A 20,928-nucleotide genomic window follows, 5' to 3' on the forward strand; every position below is an offset into this window, starting at 1 on the left:
CTCAAAGTTCGCGTACCGGAGTGCGAACTGGGAGCGAACTAATAGAAATAGAGCTTGGCAGAGTTCAAAGAATTCTACCAATTTTTTTTAATAATGGGGAGGTAGTTCTGAAAAGAACTTTTTTTTTGTTTTTGTTGTTTTAAATTTTTTTTATTAGTTTTCTGAACATTTTTTATATTTTTTTGTTTTTTTCTGAACATTTTGTATTTTTTTTATTTTTGGGGGGGAGGGGGGGAAACAAAAATTATTCATCGAAGAGGGCTCAACAAGAGCAACAAAAAAAAGAAGAATTTATTTTTGGGGGCGTTTTGGACATACATGATTTTTGATGGCTCTAATGATAAGAGTTATGCTACTTTCGCGGTAGCATAATGTTTGATTGCACCTCACACAAACTTGTTTGACTTCCCCCATGTCCATTTGAATATTTGGGATCAGCTCCCTTGCTTCAGGTCCCGTAACTTCTGGCACAACCGATCTTCTGGCTATTGCTGGTGAATTCTGTTGTTCGTCTCGAAGCTGAGCTGCACTGTAGTTATTTGGGTGCCACCTGCTCATGTGTCTGTGCATAGTGAAATTCCCATAACTATATTTTTTATCCGTGCCTCTAGAAAGACGTTCATCACAGATTCGGCAAAAGACATACCTGGCGTTCACTTTCTTTTGCCCTGGTGGAAATTTGAAAAATTGCCAAATGAAATTTTCCTTCCTGTTGTATCTCCTGGGCTCCTCAGGCAAATATTCAGGCTCTTCCTCCTCTTCCTGCTCTTCCTCTTCTTGAAAGATTGGTTGAGTTGGTGGTCCTTTCTTTCCATGAGGAGGTGGAGGTGGTGGTGGGGGAACACTACCAGAAGCAACAACAGAAGCCATTTCCCTGGATTGTACAAAGGTCTTTCTCTCATCAAGATGAAAGTCAGAGTGAGGAAAGAAGGAGGGGTTTTCATCATTTGGGAAAAGCGAAAGTTCTAAACCAATGAAAAGTGTTAATTTTAGATCACATGACCTAGTATTACATCATTAGGAAACCAAAAGTGAAATGAACTAATGAAAAGTGTTATTATCGAGTCACATGACCTGCTGTCTTTACGTTTCGCGCATTGCGCCGCTATCCAATCCGCTTTCGAGTCCGCTAACTTGGCGCGTCGGATAACGTATTACGCGACAACGCAAAACGTCATGATAACGTAACAGTTACGCTTAAGGAGCGATTACCGGCTCGCGCACCAAGTCGCGGCTTTGAATTCAGCTAACGGGAAGCTGACCAGTTCGCGGACTAAGAGCGGAACAATTTTTTTTTTTTTTTTAAATGTATAAAAAACATGTACAATATATTTTATGATTTAAAGAAGAATACATTTTACAGATAGAAATATTAGCTTTCAAAAAACCATTGAAATTCAATGAAAAAACCATAGGTTATAGTCCATATATAGTTAGGAATTAGCATTTACAAAACCTTATTTTACTCGCATAAAACCATTGAAATTCCATATATAGTTAGATGCGCTAACTATATATCGCGCACCCGCAATCCACTGCTGATGATGTCACATATTACATCATTCATGACATGGTCAGTGACATCACTGATGACATCACTGATGACATCTCAAATGACATCACTGATGACATCACTGATGACATTTCAAATGATATCACTGATGACATCTTATTTGACATTACTGATCACATCACTGATGATATCATTCATGTGATAATACGATGAACCTCTTCAGACTCTAATATAACCTTAGATACAATCAGTGTAAACAGACACTCACAGACTGTCACTCATCCATGGAGTTACTCACACACCTAGTCAGTCTTGCAAACAATCAATCACACCTCCATTTCCTCAACTATACAGTTATACACACCTTACTTATTCAAACATATACTAACACATATTTACTCTCTTATACAATCCCTGATACAAGTTCACAATGATCAATACAGCCACTCACACATTCACTGGCTCTTATGCACAGTTATTTATATATGTCAACCCTCACATGTACTGTGTTTTAAATATGTACTTACTTTGACATGTAGCATTGAGATATCCATTCACTCACTAATACACTCATGCACACAGTCAACCACCCATACAGCTGTTTCCACATGCAGTTTTGAACCCATACATCTAGTGAATCAGCTGTTCACACATCTATGCACAGAGTCACACACCTCCCAGCCACTCACACACATACTCAGTCTCCCATACAAATACTTGGGCAACCAATCAATAATCCATATAGTTACTCATATAGCTACTGATCAACACAAGCAGCAGTTTACGGAACAACAGATATAATGATGCACAAATTAATACAGTTTAATCACTAACCCATGCACTCAGTGAGACACATTTAATCACTCCCTCATACAATCAGTCATGTACCTACTAAATCCTTCATCCAGACACTTATACATCCACTCATTCTTCAATATGTAAGATATATTTTAACTTTACAGAAACATACAGTCACTGGATGTTGTGATCAGTGATGTCATCAGTGATGTCACTGACCATGTCATGAATGATGTAATATGTGACATCATCAGCAGTGGATTGCGGGTGCGCGATATATAGTTAGCGCATCTAACTATATATGGAATTTCAATGGTTTTATGCGAGTAAAATAAGGTTTTGTAAATGCTAATTCCTAACTATATATGGACTATAACCTATGGTTTTTTCATTGAATATATATATATATATATATATATATATATATATATATATATATATATATACGCAATAACAAAATCAAAGGACTTAAGTAAGACAGTGTGGTTACATATGTGATGCAATTTCAAATAAATGATGCACAACTAGAAATATAAGTGTAACTACATATGAAAACGGAGGTTTAAGGGGCAGATTTACGTTTCCTGGTGCATCGCTGCAAATCAGTAGGGATGTGCCAGGAAAGATGCATGACGCAAGTTTACCCTTTTGCCACCACAGATTCGCTGCATTTACAATGCAGAGCTTCTTGGTACAAGGATAAACAGATGTGTGTCGCATCTGCCAGCATAAGGTTAGTGCAGTGCTGGAGTTGTGTTGCGGGCATGACGCAACTCCACCACTGTTTCAACCTTGCCTATGTACAACATGGCGCAATGTTTTGACGCAGCGGCGTCGGAAAAGTGACTGAGTGAAATCTTGTAGATTTCACTCAGGCACTTTTTTCCGGGGCGTTCCTGTGACCGAACGCCCCTCCCCCCCCCCCTGCGCTGGAACGCCTACATGAAACCTAATGCAGCTTTCATGTGTCGCAGGGCTATACAACGTGACTCATCTCCTTAGATGCGTCACAATGTAAATAGGGCGCAACGTGGCACATGGTTTACGCCACCGCTGCATCACAGAAGTGACGCAACAGCGCCACAAATGAGGCGCAAGGAGCTTGTAAATCTGCTCCGAAATCTCTAATGCTCTAAAATTAAGTATGTCAGTAATACAGCTGAATATTCCACTGTCATTATTGATGTTAGAGCAAACTGTGCATAACAAATGATAAATACACATGTATATATTACATTTCTGTGATATGGAAGGGGTTTAGCTAAAATTAAGCTACTCCACACTATTACACCTAGTAATCTATAGTAACACCAGAGTCTGGTACCAGTCTGTAATTTCCTTCTTTTTCAGGGCCTCATTCAATAATTTCTTTTCAAAATCCCAGATTCCTCCAATCTCTCTCCTGATGCCTCCCCCGAGGATAACAACTGCAAGTATTTAAAATCTTGAGAGGGACCCCCGTGTCTTTGCCGTCAAGATTTTCCGTGGCGGTTGGCGTGGCTTGCAGCCAAGCAAAATGGCCGCAGCTTAGAGGAGCTCTGGGGAAGGTGCAAGTTTCCCCAACAATCTGACACACAATTCATCAATAAATATGGCCTCAAAGACACCCACAAGTATCAGAGCATGCAGGACACCTTCTGACCCAACTTCTGGCCGTAATACTGCATTCCACGCTAATCTGTGGCCGAAGTGACAGAAACGGCCCATACGCGTGGCTGAAGCTAGAGCCTCGATTGTTGAAGAGGCCGGGCCGGGGCACGCGCAAATCAGCGAGACCAAAGCAGTAAGGACGTGCACTGCAGACAACACACAGAGCCCGAGTGCAGCGACGATTGCTCTGGCCGAACAGCCCTGCCATCGGTGGAGGAGGGACGGCGATGTGGGACCCCAGTGAGGGTTCCAGGCATTAGAGGACTGCCGGTGACGAGCGGAGCAGGGCGGCATTTGTGAAGGTGCCCGGCGGAATATTTCTCCTGGTGATCGAAGGCAGGTAAGGGGAAGCCTTACCCTTGCACTATGGGCTCAAACACTGGCGCTTCCATTGGTAGTACATCCAGGCACAGAAGACACTCCCGCTCACACGCTGCGAAGTAAGGAGGCCGATAGACTTGCTAGCACTGGCCTGGGGAACCAGAGAAAGTTCCGGGGGAGAATACAGGCAATATCAGCACTCGTGTCTCCCCGCACTGGGCCAGTTTCATTAAGGCACTGCCCACCTCCATATTGCCCTGCCAAACACAAACTTACATCGAGGTGAGAAAACTGACAGGCCACGCTTGGCACGAAGACACTCGGCAGGCGGCAGTGAGTACCGTCTAGTGCCCCAACAGCCAGCCACAGATGGGGGGCAGAGGTCCCGCATGGCCCCCCAGGTCAAGCCGGACAAATATGCATATTCTAAAGACTTTCCAGCTCTGCCTGAATGGCAGGCCTCATCTGAAAAGACCCCAACACCGGAGGGCTCGACCAAGGTCACACTGGAGGATATCATATCCCCCCATAACAATGTACAAACAACGGTGGGATCAATCTTATGTGATGTTTCCTTCCTGAGGGCGAACTTCCAAAAAATGGCCACCAAAGTCACAGAGGTAGAAAAGGTGATGACACCCCTCACTAAAGACACTACCACCCTGCAACAGAAGGTCAGCCAACTGGAAGCCAAAAACAAGCTCATGGCAGCCAAGTTTGATGATCAGGAAGGGTGCTCTCGGCGCAACAACGTCAGAAATACTGGTGTTCCGGAGAGCTAAGGAGGCCCAGCAATGGATCTTTATATTGAAGACCTTATAAAATCTAGGCTTCAGCCCAGGGGACTCTCTGCCTTTTTCTCAGTGGAAAGAGCGCACAGGGTACCGGGGGCATGCCCAAGCCAGGGGCTTCTCCAGACCATCCTGGCCCTCATCTTTAATTTCTGAGACAAAGACGTCATACTGCAAACAGTAAGGGTGGCTCCTCCACTACGTATACAGAACTCTGTGGTCTCCTTTTTCCCGGATTACACAGCGGCAGTTACAAAGCGACAAAGGAGCTTCCTTGAGGTAAAAAAGGGACTCAGAAGCAGAGAGCTGGCCTATTTAATGTTGTTTTCAGCAAAACTACGAGTGGTGGCAGGCGGAAAAATATGGTTCTTTGAAACACCAAAGGAGGCCCAGGACTAGCTTAAGGGCTGGAGACAGGTGGGGGGATCCGACTGACAGGGAGACACCAACAGCGACTCAGGGAAGGAGACAATGCCCGGGACCACAGACACTAGAACGGGGAGGAAGATTCCTCGCTGGCGGAGGCCGGGATGTGAAACCATCCGACATTCTTTTGCCGGGCCCTACCCCGACACGGAGGCACACATGCAGCTGGTGCCAGAACACCAAGGACACACTTGGTTGAAGTCAAATGGTGCGCCTGGACTAGTCTTCCCAGAAAAAGAACTGAGACATCACAAAGGGACTCTGGAAATGTACAGAAATGTTCTGATCCACAGTTGAATAGTTGTCTTTGAGAAGGGGGACGACCAAGGCGCCTCTCAAACTTCCTCCCCCCACATGAAAGTACTGTTTAATGGGCTTGAAGCACTCTGCATTGTTGGGGTTGCGGGTAGTTGAGAATCAGTGTGCCAGGGGAGCAGGGAGGGGGGAGGTGGGGAATTGTTTTCTTTTTCATGGGTGTTCACTTCAAATTACACATAGAAGCTCAAGTACAGCAGACAGAGTTAGTCACGCGACCATTGCCACATGCACTTAGAATTCCACTGCTTAAGACCCACAGCCGTCTAATTATCAATAAATTCCCAAGACAATGGCATCGGAGGCCACTAGCTTGCAGTTAGATAACACACATACACTGGGCTCTTCCTTGACCATGATATTGTGGAACGTGAACGGACTCGATAACAAGATAAAACAGGGTCTAGTATTACAGTACCTTAAGAGACGCACCCCTTCAGTCAGCCTTATACAAGAAACACACCTGGTGGGCACGGCGGTTAAAGCACTGGACAGATGGGGTTTTAAAATGGTAGCCCACTCTGAATTTACATCTAGCTCTAGGGGGGGGTCGGGATCCTGATCCGAAAGAGCTGCCCTCCGATAGTGACCGGGTCACGGATAAATGATCAGGGGCACTTTGCAACAGCCTTCTGTCAGTGGGAGGGGAAGGTATATAACTTTTTCTCAGTGTATATCCTACCAGCACTGCACACGCTCGCTTTCCCAGCCTTGGGTAGGTTTCTGCTTGATCGGCCCCCCGGGGAACTTGTAATAGGGAGCGACTTCAATGCCACAATGAATGATGAGTGAGACAGACACCCTCCGAGGGGGCGGGGAGCAGGCACATCGCCCTTGCAGGACTTTACAGACGCACTGGGTTTGGTGGATGTTTGTCGCATGCAAAACCCTACAGAACATCAGTATACACATCGCTCAGGTGTGCATAACAGTCTTTCCCGGATAGACCTTTTTCTCACAGCACCAACGGGTTTAGATAAAATAGAAGAGCTCAAACCCCTGCCTAGAGGCATCTCAGATCATTCTCCAATACTATGATTATACACATCGCACTTAACGGGTCGGAAGGAGTAGTTTCTTTTCTGTAACTCCAGTTCTGTAGTAGGGTATCTCTGTTATAGTCATAATCTAGTGAATAGTCCCGCCCATGTGCGTGGACCCCGGAGCAATCAAAAATAATCTCTAAAGTGTCGAAAAAATGCAGAACTGCACAGACACTTAAGAGAGAATTTAAAGACATATAATGCAGCCTATAAAAAGGCTACACTGTCCAGTACTTCAGCTAGAAATTCCACCAAAAATCCACAAAACAGCAAAGCCTGTCCAGATTTTCCCTGTCTTCAGTACAAACCCCTCTGGAAGATAGAGAGGAAGGCATGGACAGACAAGCCCCATAGGCTACCATTATGTGGCTCAGAACAGGATACTGTGCCTTTAAGAGAACTTTCCAGAACTTCACAGTATCCCAGAATGCCTTGCAGGTCTCCCTTACTTTCAGTTCTTTTTGAAGGCGTAACACGCCCGACCTGTAGCATTCCTTCAATGAACATCTCTCCACCGGGGAGGAGGGCGGGCGCTTATGACTATAACAGAGATACCCCTACTACAGAACTGGAGTTACAGAAAAGAAACTACTCCTTCTGTAGTAGGGGATCTCTGTGTATAGTCATAATCTAGTGAATAGAATGGCAAGCCCATCCCCACAACAAAGCGGCGGTGGAGAAAAGAAACCAACACCACTATTGTGCGAACAAATTCCGCAGCGAAGCCTGTCCAACCTGAGCATCTGCTCTGGCATCAGCGTCCAGACAGTAATGCTTAGCAAAGGTATGAACCGACTTCCAAGTGGCGGCCTTGCAAATCTCTGCAATCGGCACATTACGGAGCAAGGCTGTCGTGGCAGCTTTTCCCCTGGTGGAATGAGCCTTAGGCTTACCTCCTAAGGTCTTATTAGCTTTCTGGTAACATAGTTGTATGCAGGACACAATCCACCTAGAAATGGACTGCTTAGAGGTCGCAAGACCCGTCCTGACTGATCCGTAATTGATAAACAATTGGTCTGACCTACGTACATCTTTGGTCTTATCCAGATAAAATTTCAACACCCTCCGAACATCCAGGGAATGTAAGGAACGTTCCGCTGGAGATGAGGGATTCTGAAAAAACGTAGGCAAAGTTATAGTTTGATTGACATGAAAGTCAGAAACAACCTTGGGAAGAAATTTAGGGTGAGTCCGCATAACAACCTTAGCAGCATGAAATACAGTATAAGGTTCATTACAACACAGCGCCTGAATTTCACTCACCCTGCGGGCCGATGTAATGGCCACGAGGAACGCCGCCTTCCAGGATAGGTGCTGCAACGAAGCCTTATGAATGGGTTCAAAAGGCTCCTTCATCAAACTGGACAGCACCACATTCAATTCCCATGAAGGCGATGGAAGCCTGACAGGAGGGAACACTTTCTTCAAGCCTTCCAAAAAGTCTTTGATCACAGGGATCTGAAAAAAGGAAGTCTGTGAAGGGCTTTTCCTGTAGGCAGTCAATGCAGCGAGATGAACCCTAATAGAGTGAACATTAAGGCCAGATCGCGCCAAATGTAGAAGGTAGGGAAGTATGACATCTTCCTTGCACGTCGTAGGATCCAAGTTCCTGGACACACACCAGATACAAAACCTCTTCCACTTGTAAGCGTAGGACGTTCGAGTGGAGGGCCTCTTAGACTCCTTCAGTATGTCCATACAATCTTCAGGTAGATTCAAATGTCCATATTGCACTACCTCAGGAGCCATGCCGCCAAACTCAAGGACGAGAGGTTGGGGTGCACCATCTGCCCCCCGAACTTCGTGAGAAGGTCCGGCCTGCACGGCAACCAAATGTGCGGAAGGAGGGACCGGTGTAGAAGGCCCGTGAACCACCACTGTCTGGGCCATTCCGGGGCAAACAGGATCATCCGTGCCCTGGACCGGGACAGCCTGATGAGCACCGCTGGAATCAGGGGAATGGGCGGAAAAGCGTAAACAAAGCTGTTCGACCAGTTGATCCAGAGTGCATTCCCCATTGCTGGTAGTACCTGGAGGCGAAGTCTCGGCATTTGCTGTTTTCGGCGGTGGCGAACAGATCTATGTCTGGAGTCCCCCACCTTGCGAAGACTTCTCCTAGTATGTCGTCGTTTATGACCCTCTCGTGGTTTTCCTGAATCAGCCTGCTCATTGCGTCCGCCTGAACATTCTGCACACCTGGCAGATGGGTAGCCGTTATCGTCAATCCTCTTGCTAGAAGCCAGTGCCAGATCGTCTGCGCCTCCCGAGACAGGGTGCGCGATCTCGACCCCCCCTGCTTGTTGAGGTAATACATTGTGGTCGTATTGTCCGTCTGTACAAGCAGAGAGTTGGTCCGGAAGGATGGATGAAAGGCCTTCAGCTCCAAGTGAACAGCTCTGAGTTCCAGGAAATTGGTGTGATACGTGGACTCCGTCTGAGACCACGTGCCTTGGATCTGTAAGTCCCCCGAATGCGCTCCCCAGCCCTGGAGAGAAGCATCCGTCACAATCGTCTGAGTAGGAATGTCCTTGTGGAAGGGAACCCCTCTGAGGAGATTCTCCGCTGAACACCACCACTTCAGAGACTGAAGAGCATGCAGAGACAGTCGTATCTTGTCGTCCCAAGATCCTCTCCTCTGGTCCCATTGGTCCTCCAAGCACTCCTGCAGAGGTCTCATGTGTAGCCGTGCATGAGGAGTGAGGAAGATACAAGAGGCCATCGACCCCAGTAGAGAAGACACCGTCCTCACTGTTGTAGATGGAACGGTCATAAGAGTCTGAGCCTTCCGAAGGATCGATCTCCGTCGCTCCTCTGAAGGAGACACGCTTGCTGACAGCGTATTGATAGAGGCTCCCAAGTACTGAATGCACTGAACCGGGATCGGGACAGACTTGGACATGTTGATGTGCAACCCCAGCTTGTTCAAGAGAACGCACGTCTTCTGGAAGTCTGCCTGAGCTTCTGAGAAGGAGGAGGCCTTGATCAACCAATCGTCCAGGTACGGGTAGACAAACACCTTGCCTTTCCGTAGGTGTGCCGCTACCACTGCCATGCACTTCGAGAATGTCCTGGGTGCAGACTTCAGTCCGAAAGGCAGCACCGTGTATTGGTAATGATTGGTGCTGACTTGATATCGCAGAAACTTCCTGTGCTTGTGCGCGATGGGCACGTGGAAGTACGCATCTTGTAGGTCTATGGCACAAAGCCAGTCCCCCTGTTGCAACTGAGGATAAATCTGATGCAACGACAGCATGCGAAACTTTTCTCTGCGAATCCACTTGTTTGCCTGCCGCAAGTCCAGAATGGGCCTGAACTCGTTCTTGTCCTTTTTGCGAACCAGAAAGAACCGGGAGTACAGACCTCTTCCTCTTTGAGACAGAGGTACGTCTTCTATCGCCCTTTTCCTCAACAGGATATCGGCCTCCGCCTGGAGCTCGCGCAGCTGATACTGCGAGCTGACCGGAGGGATCGCTGGAGGAGGGCTGATGAACCGAAGACTGTATCCATTGCAAACAATATTCAGCACCCACTTGTCCTGATTAATTTTTCTCCACTCTGCCAGGAAAAATTGAACGCTTCCCCCCACCGGAGTGGGTAACGGATGACGGGAAAGTAACCGCTCAGGGTCGAGACCCGGCCGGGCCCTTGTTCGCGGTAGAGGGCTGCTGTCCACCTCTACCCCTCTGACGTTTTTGGAAAGGTCTTCGGAACTGCTGCTGTTGTTGCTGCTGCTGTTGTCCCGAAGACTGTCCTCTTCCTTTCCCTTGCGAACCGAACCGCCGTTGGAACTGGCGGTATGGCTTCTTGTCCTTGGGCTTTTCCAAGCCCACTGCCGTCAGGGTTTCTGCCTCGGCCTTCATCCGGGCCATCTCGTCATCTGCGTGTTTTCCGAAGAGCGTGTCCCCGGAAAACGGCAGGTTGGCCACTCGCTGTTGCGCCTCGGGCTTGAGAGACGTAAGCCTGAGCCATGCATGGCGGCGCTGGTTGATACCCTGGCAGTAGCCATGTGCCGCCAACAAGGCAATATCCGCCGCGGCACTGATGGCCTGGTTCGAAACCAGCATCCCCTCCTTGACGATTTCCATAAAGTCCTCCTTCCTGTCACGCGGCACAAGGTCCGCGAACTGTTCCATGGAATCCCAAAGCGCCCGGTCATATCGTCCCAGTAACGCCGAGTCGCTGGAGGCCTTCATCGTGGTGGAAGAAGTCCCGCACGCTTTCCTTCCCGCCGAATCAATCCAGCGGCTCTCCTTGTCCGGAGGCACGGTGGAGGACGGGGAGGTAGAGTGTTGTTTCCTGGCTGCCGTAACTATCACTGAGTCGGGGACTGGGTCCATCCTCAGGAAGGCAGGGTCAGAGTCCGGTGCCCTGTATTTCTTCAAAAGCCTAGAAGGGGCGGCCCTAACCACCGCAGGCGTAAGAAATAGTTCTTGTGCCGGTTCAACCAGTCCCGGAACCAAGGGCAACAGAGGGCGAGACAGGTGCTTCTTGTGCAAAGTTTCAAATATCACGGACGTCGTAGGTGTAGGAGCCTTCACCGTGATACCCATACTTCGCGGCCCCCCTCAGGAGAACATCCTGGAATGTACCGATGTCATCGATAGGAGACACCCTAGTGTCCGGGGAATCGGACAGAGTAGGGGAATAGGAGCGAGTCCTGGAAGATGTATCCGTCCTGGATCTATGCCTCCTATGACGCCGTCTGGAACGGGTGGAGGACCTGCGCCTGCTCCTCGATCGTTCTCTCCGTCTGGAGCGAGACTTCGACCTCCTGGGCTTCGGCCGGTCCACCGGTCTGTCCTGGGTGGCCGACTTGGGCTTACGCGGTTCTTTAGACTTAGGAGTCTTCTTGGGAGGGGTCGGAAGGTGAGGCAACGAGACCGACCTTGGTGGGACCAGTGGAGGCTTCTCTGGTAGAGGAGGCAACGGAGGAGGTGTAGGCATCCTCGGACGCGGGCCTCTAGGCAACGGAGGAGGAGGTGGAACGGACTTCTTTGGAGTATAAACCTCCGAGTGCACCGATCCCGGTGATCCACCATCCTTCCTGGGCTGAGGGGAGCCCCCCACAGCCTCAGGCCGCTTAGTACGGGCATCGGGCACCGTTGACCGGTGTTCAGGAGTCGACCGCCGGTCCCTCGACGTCGAGCGGCCCTTCGGCGTCGACCGTCGCTTTCTCTTCGGCGTCGAGCGACTCGCGTGTCTCGACGTCGACCCGGACCATCTCGACGAAGACCTCCTGTGTCTTGACGGCGACCGCTTGCGTCTCGACGGCGACCGCCTCGACGTTGTCTTGGGGCGTCTCGACGTCGACCTTGACGACGACCTCCTTCGACTCGACGGGGCACGCCTCCGTCTCGCCGGCGAGTGCTTCTGCGTCGACGGCGGGCTCGACGACGAGGATCCCCTCGACGACGATGAAGCCTTGTGTCTTGAAGGCGATCGACGGTATTGCCTTGGCGGCGTGCGTCGACGCCGATCCTGTCGACGCCGGTCCTGTCGACGCCGATCGCTCGACGTCGACGCCGAAGACAGCGACGATGACACCGTCTCCGCATCCGACGGCGGCCTATGTAGGTCCCTCGACGTCGACGGTCGACGATTTCTCGACCCAGAGCCCTGGGGAGAAGGGGAGCTGGCCTTGGACTTCCCTCTCGACGTCTTGGAGGGTGCCACCGACCCAGACGGAGAATGGGGACGTGTGCTGGGCTTCCTGCCCCCGGGGAGCCCCCAGGGGCCTCAGCATGGGCAGAAGAAGCCCCTCCAGACCCACCTTGCGTCTTCTGTCTCCTTTCTTCTAGTCCCTGAAGCCTGATTTTCTTTCTGTCTTTCAGGGTCCTGCCAGAGAAACCCTGGCAGATCTCACACTCCTCAGGGATGTGGGAAGAGGGAAGGCAGAGGATACAGACCTCATGGGGATCTGTCTTGGCCTTCTTCCTGGAGCACTCCGGGCATTTATCAAATTATGCAGGCATTATTTCGACCCAGGGGTGCCACAAGCCAAGAAGAAAGCTTTAAGGTACAGATAAAGTACACAAAAAACGATTTTAGTGCAAAAACACCAACAAAAAACCCTTGAACAGGGAGAGCTCAATGCTCCAGGGTCCTGCTTGCAGGAGCCGGAAAAAAGAACTGAAAGTAAGGGAGACCTGCAAGGCATTCTGGGATACTGTGAAGTTCTGGAAAGTTCTCTTAAAGGCACAGTATCCTGTTCTGAGCCACATAATGACAGCCTATGGGGCTTGTCTGTCCATGCCTTCCTCTCTATCTTCCAGAGGGGTTTGTACTGAAGACAGGGAAAATCTGGACAGGCTTTGCTTTTTTGTGGATTTTTGGTGGAATTTCTAGCTGAAGTACTGGACAGTGTAGCCTTTTTATAGGCTGCATTATATGTCTTTAAATTCTCTCTTAAGTGTCTGTGCAGTTCTGCATTTTTTCGACACTTTAGAGATTATTTTTGATTGCTCCGGGGTCCAAGCACATGGGCGGGACTATTCACTAGATTATGACTATACACAGAGATCCCCTACTACAGAAACGTATTTTTCCCATTCATCCTGGATATCTCAAGGTCCCAAACATAAGAAAAGCCATGCATAAGACCTCAAAATAATACTTTCCGGAAAACACGCATTCAGGGGCCTCTCCAGTCGTTCTCTGAGAGGCTTACAAGACGGTCCTGCGAAGGCAGGCCATCTCCGTGATCTCTGTCCACAAATGTGACGTAACGCAACAGGTATTGGAGCTTGAGCGAGCGGTTTATCATGCGGAGGACATACACACTACAGCCCCCAACGATTCCAATACCCATGCTCTCAGTCTTGCTAAACAGTCCTATAGGGACTATGTATGGGAGTCGGCCAGGGCATTAATCACGAAAACGCAGCACACCATCTATGAAGTGGGGGACAATGCTGGCAAATTGCTGACATGGTTAGACAAAAAGAAAGGGCCAACCGGTGGGTACCACAACTCAGATTAGCTAAGGGAGAGACAATTACAGATCCCGACAACATCCTCATTGCATTTGCATGCCATTTCAAAACAGTCTATACTCCTTTTGCCATGACAACAGTTGAGGAAAATTTAGACTTCCTAAGAGACATACATCTCCCAAAACTGACATCGCAGGACGCAAAACTACTAGGACACGGACCTCATGATAGAGGAAATCGCTGCAGCCATTAAGGGACTTCAGCCGGGTAACGCATTGGGGTCCAACGGTGTCCCAGTAGAACTGTTTAAAAGGGAGGTGGACTCACTTGTGCCGCACCTGCTGAGAATGTACCAAGCCAGCTTGGCGGCAGGAACACTCCCTTGTGATCAGAAGGTTGCGACACTTATAGCAATTCTCAAACCAGGCAAACCCCCAGGAGTGCAACTCTTACTGACCGATCTCGCTCCTTAACGCAGAAGTGAAAATACTGGCAAAGGTGCTAGCGGCCAGGCTGCAGCCCCATCTCGCGGCACTCATACACCCAGACCAATCTGGCTTTATACCAGGTAGAAACATGGTAATGAACCTGCGACGGCTCCATGGTGTACTGGCTCGAGGGCCTTATATCCAAGTGGAAGCGATTAGTCTCTCACTGGACGCCAGTATGGCCTTTGACTGGGTGAAGTGGCCCTTCCTTTTTGCGGTGCTGTGACATTTTGGTCATGGACCAAAATTCTACGCCTGGATACAACTGCTCTCACACAGCCACTGGCACAAGTAGTGGTAAATAGGCGATTATCAGAGGACTTTCCGCTGGGGCGAGGAACTAGGCAGGGCTGTCCCCTCTCCCCACTGCTGTTCGCCCTGGTGTTAGAGCCGCTGGGGGCGTGGATACGGAGAGACCCAGTGATTCAGGGAATTAAATGGACGGAGGGATGGGCAGACCATATCTCCCTATATACAGACGACATCTTATTATACTTGACACACCCGAGACGGTCCCTTAATTGCTTACTCAACATTTGTGCGTCCTATGGTAGGGTCTCCGGCTACTCAGTCAACTGGGCCAAGTCAATGCTGTATACACCTAAGGGCCCTCCCCCACGCTTGACCCAGGGAGCTGAGATAAAAATAGCACAGGACAGTTTTGGATATCGCTGTATCAACAACACGCCACATCATGCGCAGTTCATAGAATGTAGTTTACTCCCGCCTCTGAAGAGGCTGATGAGTGACATTAAAAGCTGGCACTCCCTCCCACTGACACTACTGGGGAGGGCTGCGTTGTTTAAAATAATGGCTCTCCCTAGATTCCTATACGCACTACAAGATACACCCATGCCAGTTCCCCATTCCCACTTTAAAGCCATCGAGGCAGAGGTGGGCCACCTACTATGGGAAAGAAAGCCTCACTGAATAGCTATGTGTAAACTAATACGGAGCTGGTATGATGGCGGCATCGCCCTGCCGAATGTTTAGTTATACTATTCTTACCTAGAAGGGTAAACTCAATTAACGTCACTGGGACCTGGGTATAAAGCAGTACATTAGAACAAAGGTCCAAGTATACGGATGTATGGAAGAACCACAAAGTTATAATGAGTTCAACAACAATTAAACATAACATATTATTCTTGAAGTACAGAGTTGTTTAATCAACTGAACAACCATTTGTTAATGTCATTAGCTGATACTTTAAAATCAGTGCCCCAGGGAGAAAGGTTGGGTGGTATGGTGAATAAAGTGAGGATAAGGAAGAGAGTGAAACAGTGTATAATTCACGTAATCAATTATATTACAGTACAAAGGTGAGCTCACACAAGAGCCAGGTTATTCACATGGGATACAACTGTTAGATAGGCATGGATCCAAACAAAAGTCACAGTGATGAGTCGCTGTTGATCTATGTGGCTAGTGTAGGAGATGTCGACGTTTTAACCCCTGGTGGTAGTAGTAGGTAAGTGTGTCCCTTACGTCGGGGTCTTTCTCATGACGCCCCCACTCCCCTTCCCACACTTGGATGGATGGATGGATGAATAGATGGATAGATTCATAGATGGATAGATGCATGGATGCATAGATAGATAGATGGATAGATGCATAGATGCATAGATGGATGGATGCATAGAATGAAAGGATGAATGGATGAGTGAAAGGGAGGATGAATGAGTGGAAGGATGGATGGATACATCAAAGGATGAATGAATGGATGAAATGAGGATGGATATGTCAAAGGATTTTATTTATTATTTATTATAACACTTATAATACCATCCGGTGTCCTGGCGCTGAAGTGATAACTCCCTGAGGTTAAGGTTCCGCGGCTAGAGGGTAAAGAGCCATGTTTTGAGATGTTTTCTGAAAGCTAGCAGATTGGTGATTGATTTAAGGGTCAGGAGGAGGGAATTCTATGCCTTTGCTGCTCTTTGGAGAAAGCTCCTACCCCCCCAGCGTGCCTTCCTAATCCGCGCTGTTTTGATCAGTCCCATACTGGCAGACCTCAGATGTCTCTCTGGTCTATACCACTGGAAATGATCTTGAAGAGAGACTGGACCCAAGCCATGCAGTGCCTTAAAGACAATACAGAAGGCTTTAAACATGATCCTCTTTCGCATCAGAAGCCAATGCAATTTCTCCAGTTCCTTGGTAGATGAAGCAAATTTGGGCAGGCCTCCAATGAGGCGGGCTGCGGCGTTTTGTAGAACCTGAAGTTTATTCAACACTCCCTGTTGGGCCTCAAGGAAAAGACTATTACAATAGTCAAGGCGCGACAAAACAAGTGCCGTCACCACCGTTTTTTTGCTTCCCTCAGGTAGGAAGGGAAGCACTTTCCTAATTATTTTCAGGAGCCAGTATATGGACGATGTCAGCGCCATAACTTGTGGTTTAAAAGAAAGTTGACTATCTATAATGACTCCCAAATATTTTACCTTTTGAGCTGGAGCGGGTGGTTCTCCCATGTCAGTTGGCCACCATCTTGGACTCCAAAGATTTGGGTTGGACCCAAAGACAATCACCTCGGTCTTGGAGGAGTTGAGTTTTAGGCAACTTTTTGCCATCCAAGAACTGACTGCTGACATGCATTCCTGAAACCTGGCTGCCACCACCAGCTCTTTCTCCGGGAGCACTGAGACCACGATCTAGGTGTCATCTGCGTAAGAGGTTAACTCGAACCCGAAGGCTCGGATCACCGGTGCAAGGGAGGATACATATATGTTCAATAAAGTGGGGCTAAGGGAGGATCCTTGAGGGACCCCCCCGGGGAGTTCGAAAGGTCTTGATTCGGCATCCCCCATAGCCACCACTTGTACCCGGTCTTTCGAAAAGGCCTTCAGGATGTTGAGTGCTTTCCCCTGGATCCCGCAGCCCTCCAACCGGTCCACCAGCAAAGCATGGTGAGCCGTATCGAAGGCCGTTGTTAGATCCAAAAGGATCAGGACTGCTTGGCCCCCATCATCAAGCACCTTCCGGACCTCCTCTGTAGATTTAATCAGGGCGGTCTCAGTGCTGTGTCCTTCTCTAAAACCATGTTGAGCCGAGTCTAAACCCTTAGCGTAACGCAGGAAGGAGCAGTGCTGGGAGTTCATGATTTTCTCAACCAGTTTTGCAGGTAGAGGTAATCTGGCAATAGGTCTATAGCTATTGGGGTCCATGATGTCCAGCAAAGGTTTTTTGAGTAGTGGACGGATGGATGTCCGCTTCCACACTGGGTGACTGAGTGAAAGGATGCATATATGTCATGGATAGGTTTGAAGATTATTGGATAGGTTTGGATGTGGATGGGCAGACAAACAGACAGAATGGTGGCAGACTGAATATTTGATGAAAGACTGAATGGATGACTGAATATAAAGTTGAAATGTCAAGGGCATCGTCAACTCCCGCTTTAGCAGATACAGTGGGGATTGGGTTTTCTATGGATCTCTTCTGTTTGCAACTCACAAGACAAAGGTTCATACTTAACCCGAAAGGGTTAGCAGGTGAGTCAGTGAAAGAATGGTTGGATAGATTGATGTGTGAGTGGGAGAAATGGTGAGTGGGTGGGTGAGTGAAGGAGTGAATGGATAGATCTATGTACAAATTAGTGTAAGGATGGATGTAATGATAGATGAGTGAAAGAAAGGAAGGGTGGATGGATGAATGAAAGGGTGAATGGATGACTGAAAGGGTGGATAGCTGAATAGATGATGAGAGAAAAGATGGATGGATTGATGAGTGTAAGGATACATGGGTGGATAGATGAGTGCATGGAAGAATGGAAAATGTGCTGAGTTAAAGGGTGGATTGATGGATGAGTAGATGTATAGATGAGTGAAAGGATGGATGTAAGGATGGATGAGTGAAGAATGGATGGATGAGTAAAAGAGAGGGTAGATGGATGGCTGGATAAAAGAGTGGATAGGTGGATAAGTGAAATGATGAATGGATAGACAAATGAGTAAAAGGGTAGTTGGAAGGATAAGTAAGTGAAAAAATGGTTCGATCAGTAAAAGGATACAAGGATGGATGGATGAGTGGATGGATGGGTTGAAAGGTGGATGAATGAGTGAAATGATGGATGACTAAGTGAAAGGGTTGATTGATGGATGAGTCAAAGGGAGGTTGCATGGATGCATGGAATGAAAGGATGGATGGATGAGTAAGTGAAAGGAGGATGGATGAGCGGAAGGATGGATGGATGACTTAAAGTATGTAAACACATGTAAAGTTGAAATGACAGGGGTCATCAACCCCTCCTTTAGCAGCTACAGCACAAATGGTTTTTTTATGGGCCTCGTCTGTCTGCAACTTGGCAGACAAAGGTTCATAATTAATGCAAAATGGTGGGAAGGTGAGTCAGTGAAAGAATGGATGGATGGATCAATGTGTGAATGAGTATAATGGTGGATGAGTGAGTGAGTGAACGGGTGGATGCATAGATCCATGGATGAATAAGTGAGAGGATGGATGAGCAAAAGAGAAGAAGGATGGATTAATGAATGGATAGACAGATGTGAGAAAGGTGGGATGGATGGATGATGAGAGAAAGAATGGATAGATGAGTGAGTGAAAGAATGGGTGAGGATTGAAAGGGTGGGTGGAAGGATAAGTGGCGTGATGGATGGATGGATGAATGGATGACTAGACAGATGGCTGGACTGAAAGGATGAATAGATTAGTGAGATGATGGATGGGTGGATAGATGGATGGATGTGTGAGTGAGTGAAAAGATGGATAGATAGATGCATAGATAAATGAGTGAAAGGAAGGATGTAAGGATGAATGAGTGAAACAGGAGAAGCATAGATTTATGGATGACTGAAAGGGTGAACAGATGAAAGATGAGTGAAAAGGTGAATGGCTGGATAAATGATGAGAGAAAGGATGCATAGATGGTTGAGGGATAGGATGGATTGATGATTGAAAGAGTAAATGGCAGGACAGGATTGATGAATGGATGGATGGACTGAGTGAAAGGGTGGATGGATGAGTGGATGTATGGATGAATGAAAGGATGGATGTAAGGATGGATGAGTGAAAGAATGGATGGATGAGTGAACGGTATGTTAGATGGATTACCGAATGAAAGGGTGGATGAATGGAAGAATGAAAGGGTGAATGGATGGAAAAATGAGTGAAAGGGTGGATGGATGAATGAGTGAGTGAAAAGATGAATGGATGAGTAAAAGGGTCCACAGTGTGATGAATGGATGGATGGGTAGAAAGGGTGGATGGATGAGTGAAAGGATAGAAGGTTGAGTGAAAGGATGGATCACTGGATGAGTGAAAGGGAGAATGGATGGGTGTATGGAGTGAAAGGAGGGATGAATGAGTAAAAGGGTGGATGTATGAACAAAAGGATGGATGGATGAGTGAGATGATGAATGGATAAATGAATGGATGCATGAAGGAGGATGGGTAGGTGAAAGGATGGCTGACTGAGTGAATGGATATTAGTTTGATGGATAGGTTTGAAGACTGATGGATAGGTTTAGATATGGGTGGATGGACAGGTGGATGGAAGGATGACAGACTGAATGTTGCACAGATAAATGGATAGATGATTGGATGGAAGATACAAGCAATCTCTTCTGGGAAAAGTCACTACTTACTTCACTTACTGGCTGTCATAAGAGTTATGGTTCAAAGTGGGTGATATTTTAACTTTCTGGCTACTGCCTTGCTAGACCCCCATGACAGGTAAACAGCTTCTTTTGGGAACATGGTACATTCCCCCAAGCCATATTCTATAGAAGTCAAAAAGTCCTTTAACAGGGAAATTAAATTTCAAGCAGACATCATTTAGGTGTGGCTGTAAATCACTCGGGCAGGTGGCAATGAGGAATGAGCTCAGGAGCAAGATTCCTCCAGAGGAATAAACAAATATAATAAACTGTATTTTCATGGTCAAAATATATAACCATGAACCAGAAGTAGGGGAATGTAAAGTCTTCATTACTCCGGCACAGTCACATTGAAGAGGCCAATGTTTCCCAGTTTCACATTGTTCAATGTAGGTGCAGTGGAAATTCCAGGTCACATCCGATGTGGTTATTTTCAGGTCCAGCATGCCCCTTAATGTGTACTTCTTAGAGCACGAGGTTTCAGCAGTCTACAGACATTGCCCATCACCAGTTAACACCTTGGCTGCTGTGACTTTTCCCCTCCTGTGCTGAACTTTATGAATACTATGGTTTCATGATGAGCTCAGCTCATCATAAGCACAGCTCAACCGGGCCTCATGACGGGCTGAGCTCGTCATGAGCATCGAAGGGTTTAAAGGGGGCATCCAGTATAGAGAAAACAGACGTTCCTCTTTACTCATTCCTACATCAATAAGCATCTATAGCAATTGGTGTTTCAGAATGTTTCTTTTTTGTGTTGAAATTGTTTATTAGCATTCATTAAATATAAGATAATAATAGAAATAACATACAGAAATGTTTCTTTGATTGATTATGTCTGCTCAAGTTTTTAGACCTATTGTGACTTCACTGGATGGTCCCTCTAAATGATGTGGGAAGGTTTCCGGAAGGGTTGGTTATGGAGGACGATGTAGGCCTGGGTTAAGTGGGATGGATGGGGTAGGATACTCCTCAGTCCTGAGTCTGTAGTTTGGTCTGTAGCATGGCCAACTTTATGATGCCCTGGGGGAGC

Source organism: Lissotriton vulgaris, chromosome 5 (genome assembly GCF_964263255.1).
Source record: "Lissotriton vulgaris chromosome 5, aLisVul1.2, whole genome shotgun sequence".
NCBI lineage: Eukaryota > Metazoa > Chordata > Amphibia > Caudata > Salamandridae > Lissotriton > Lissotriton vulgaris.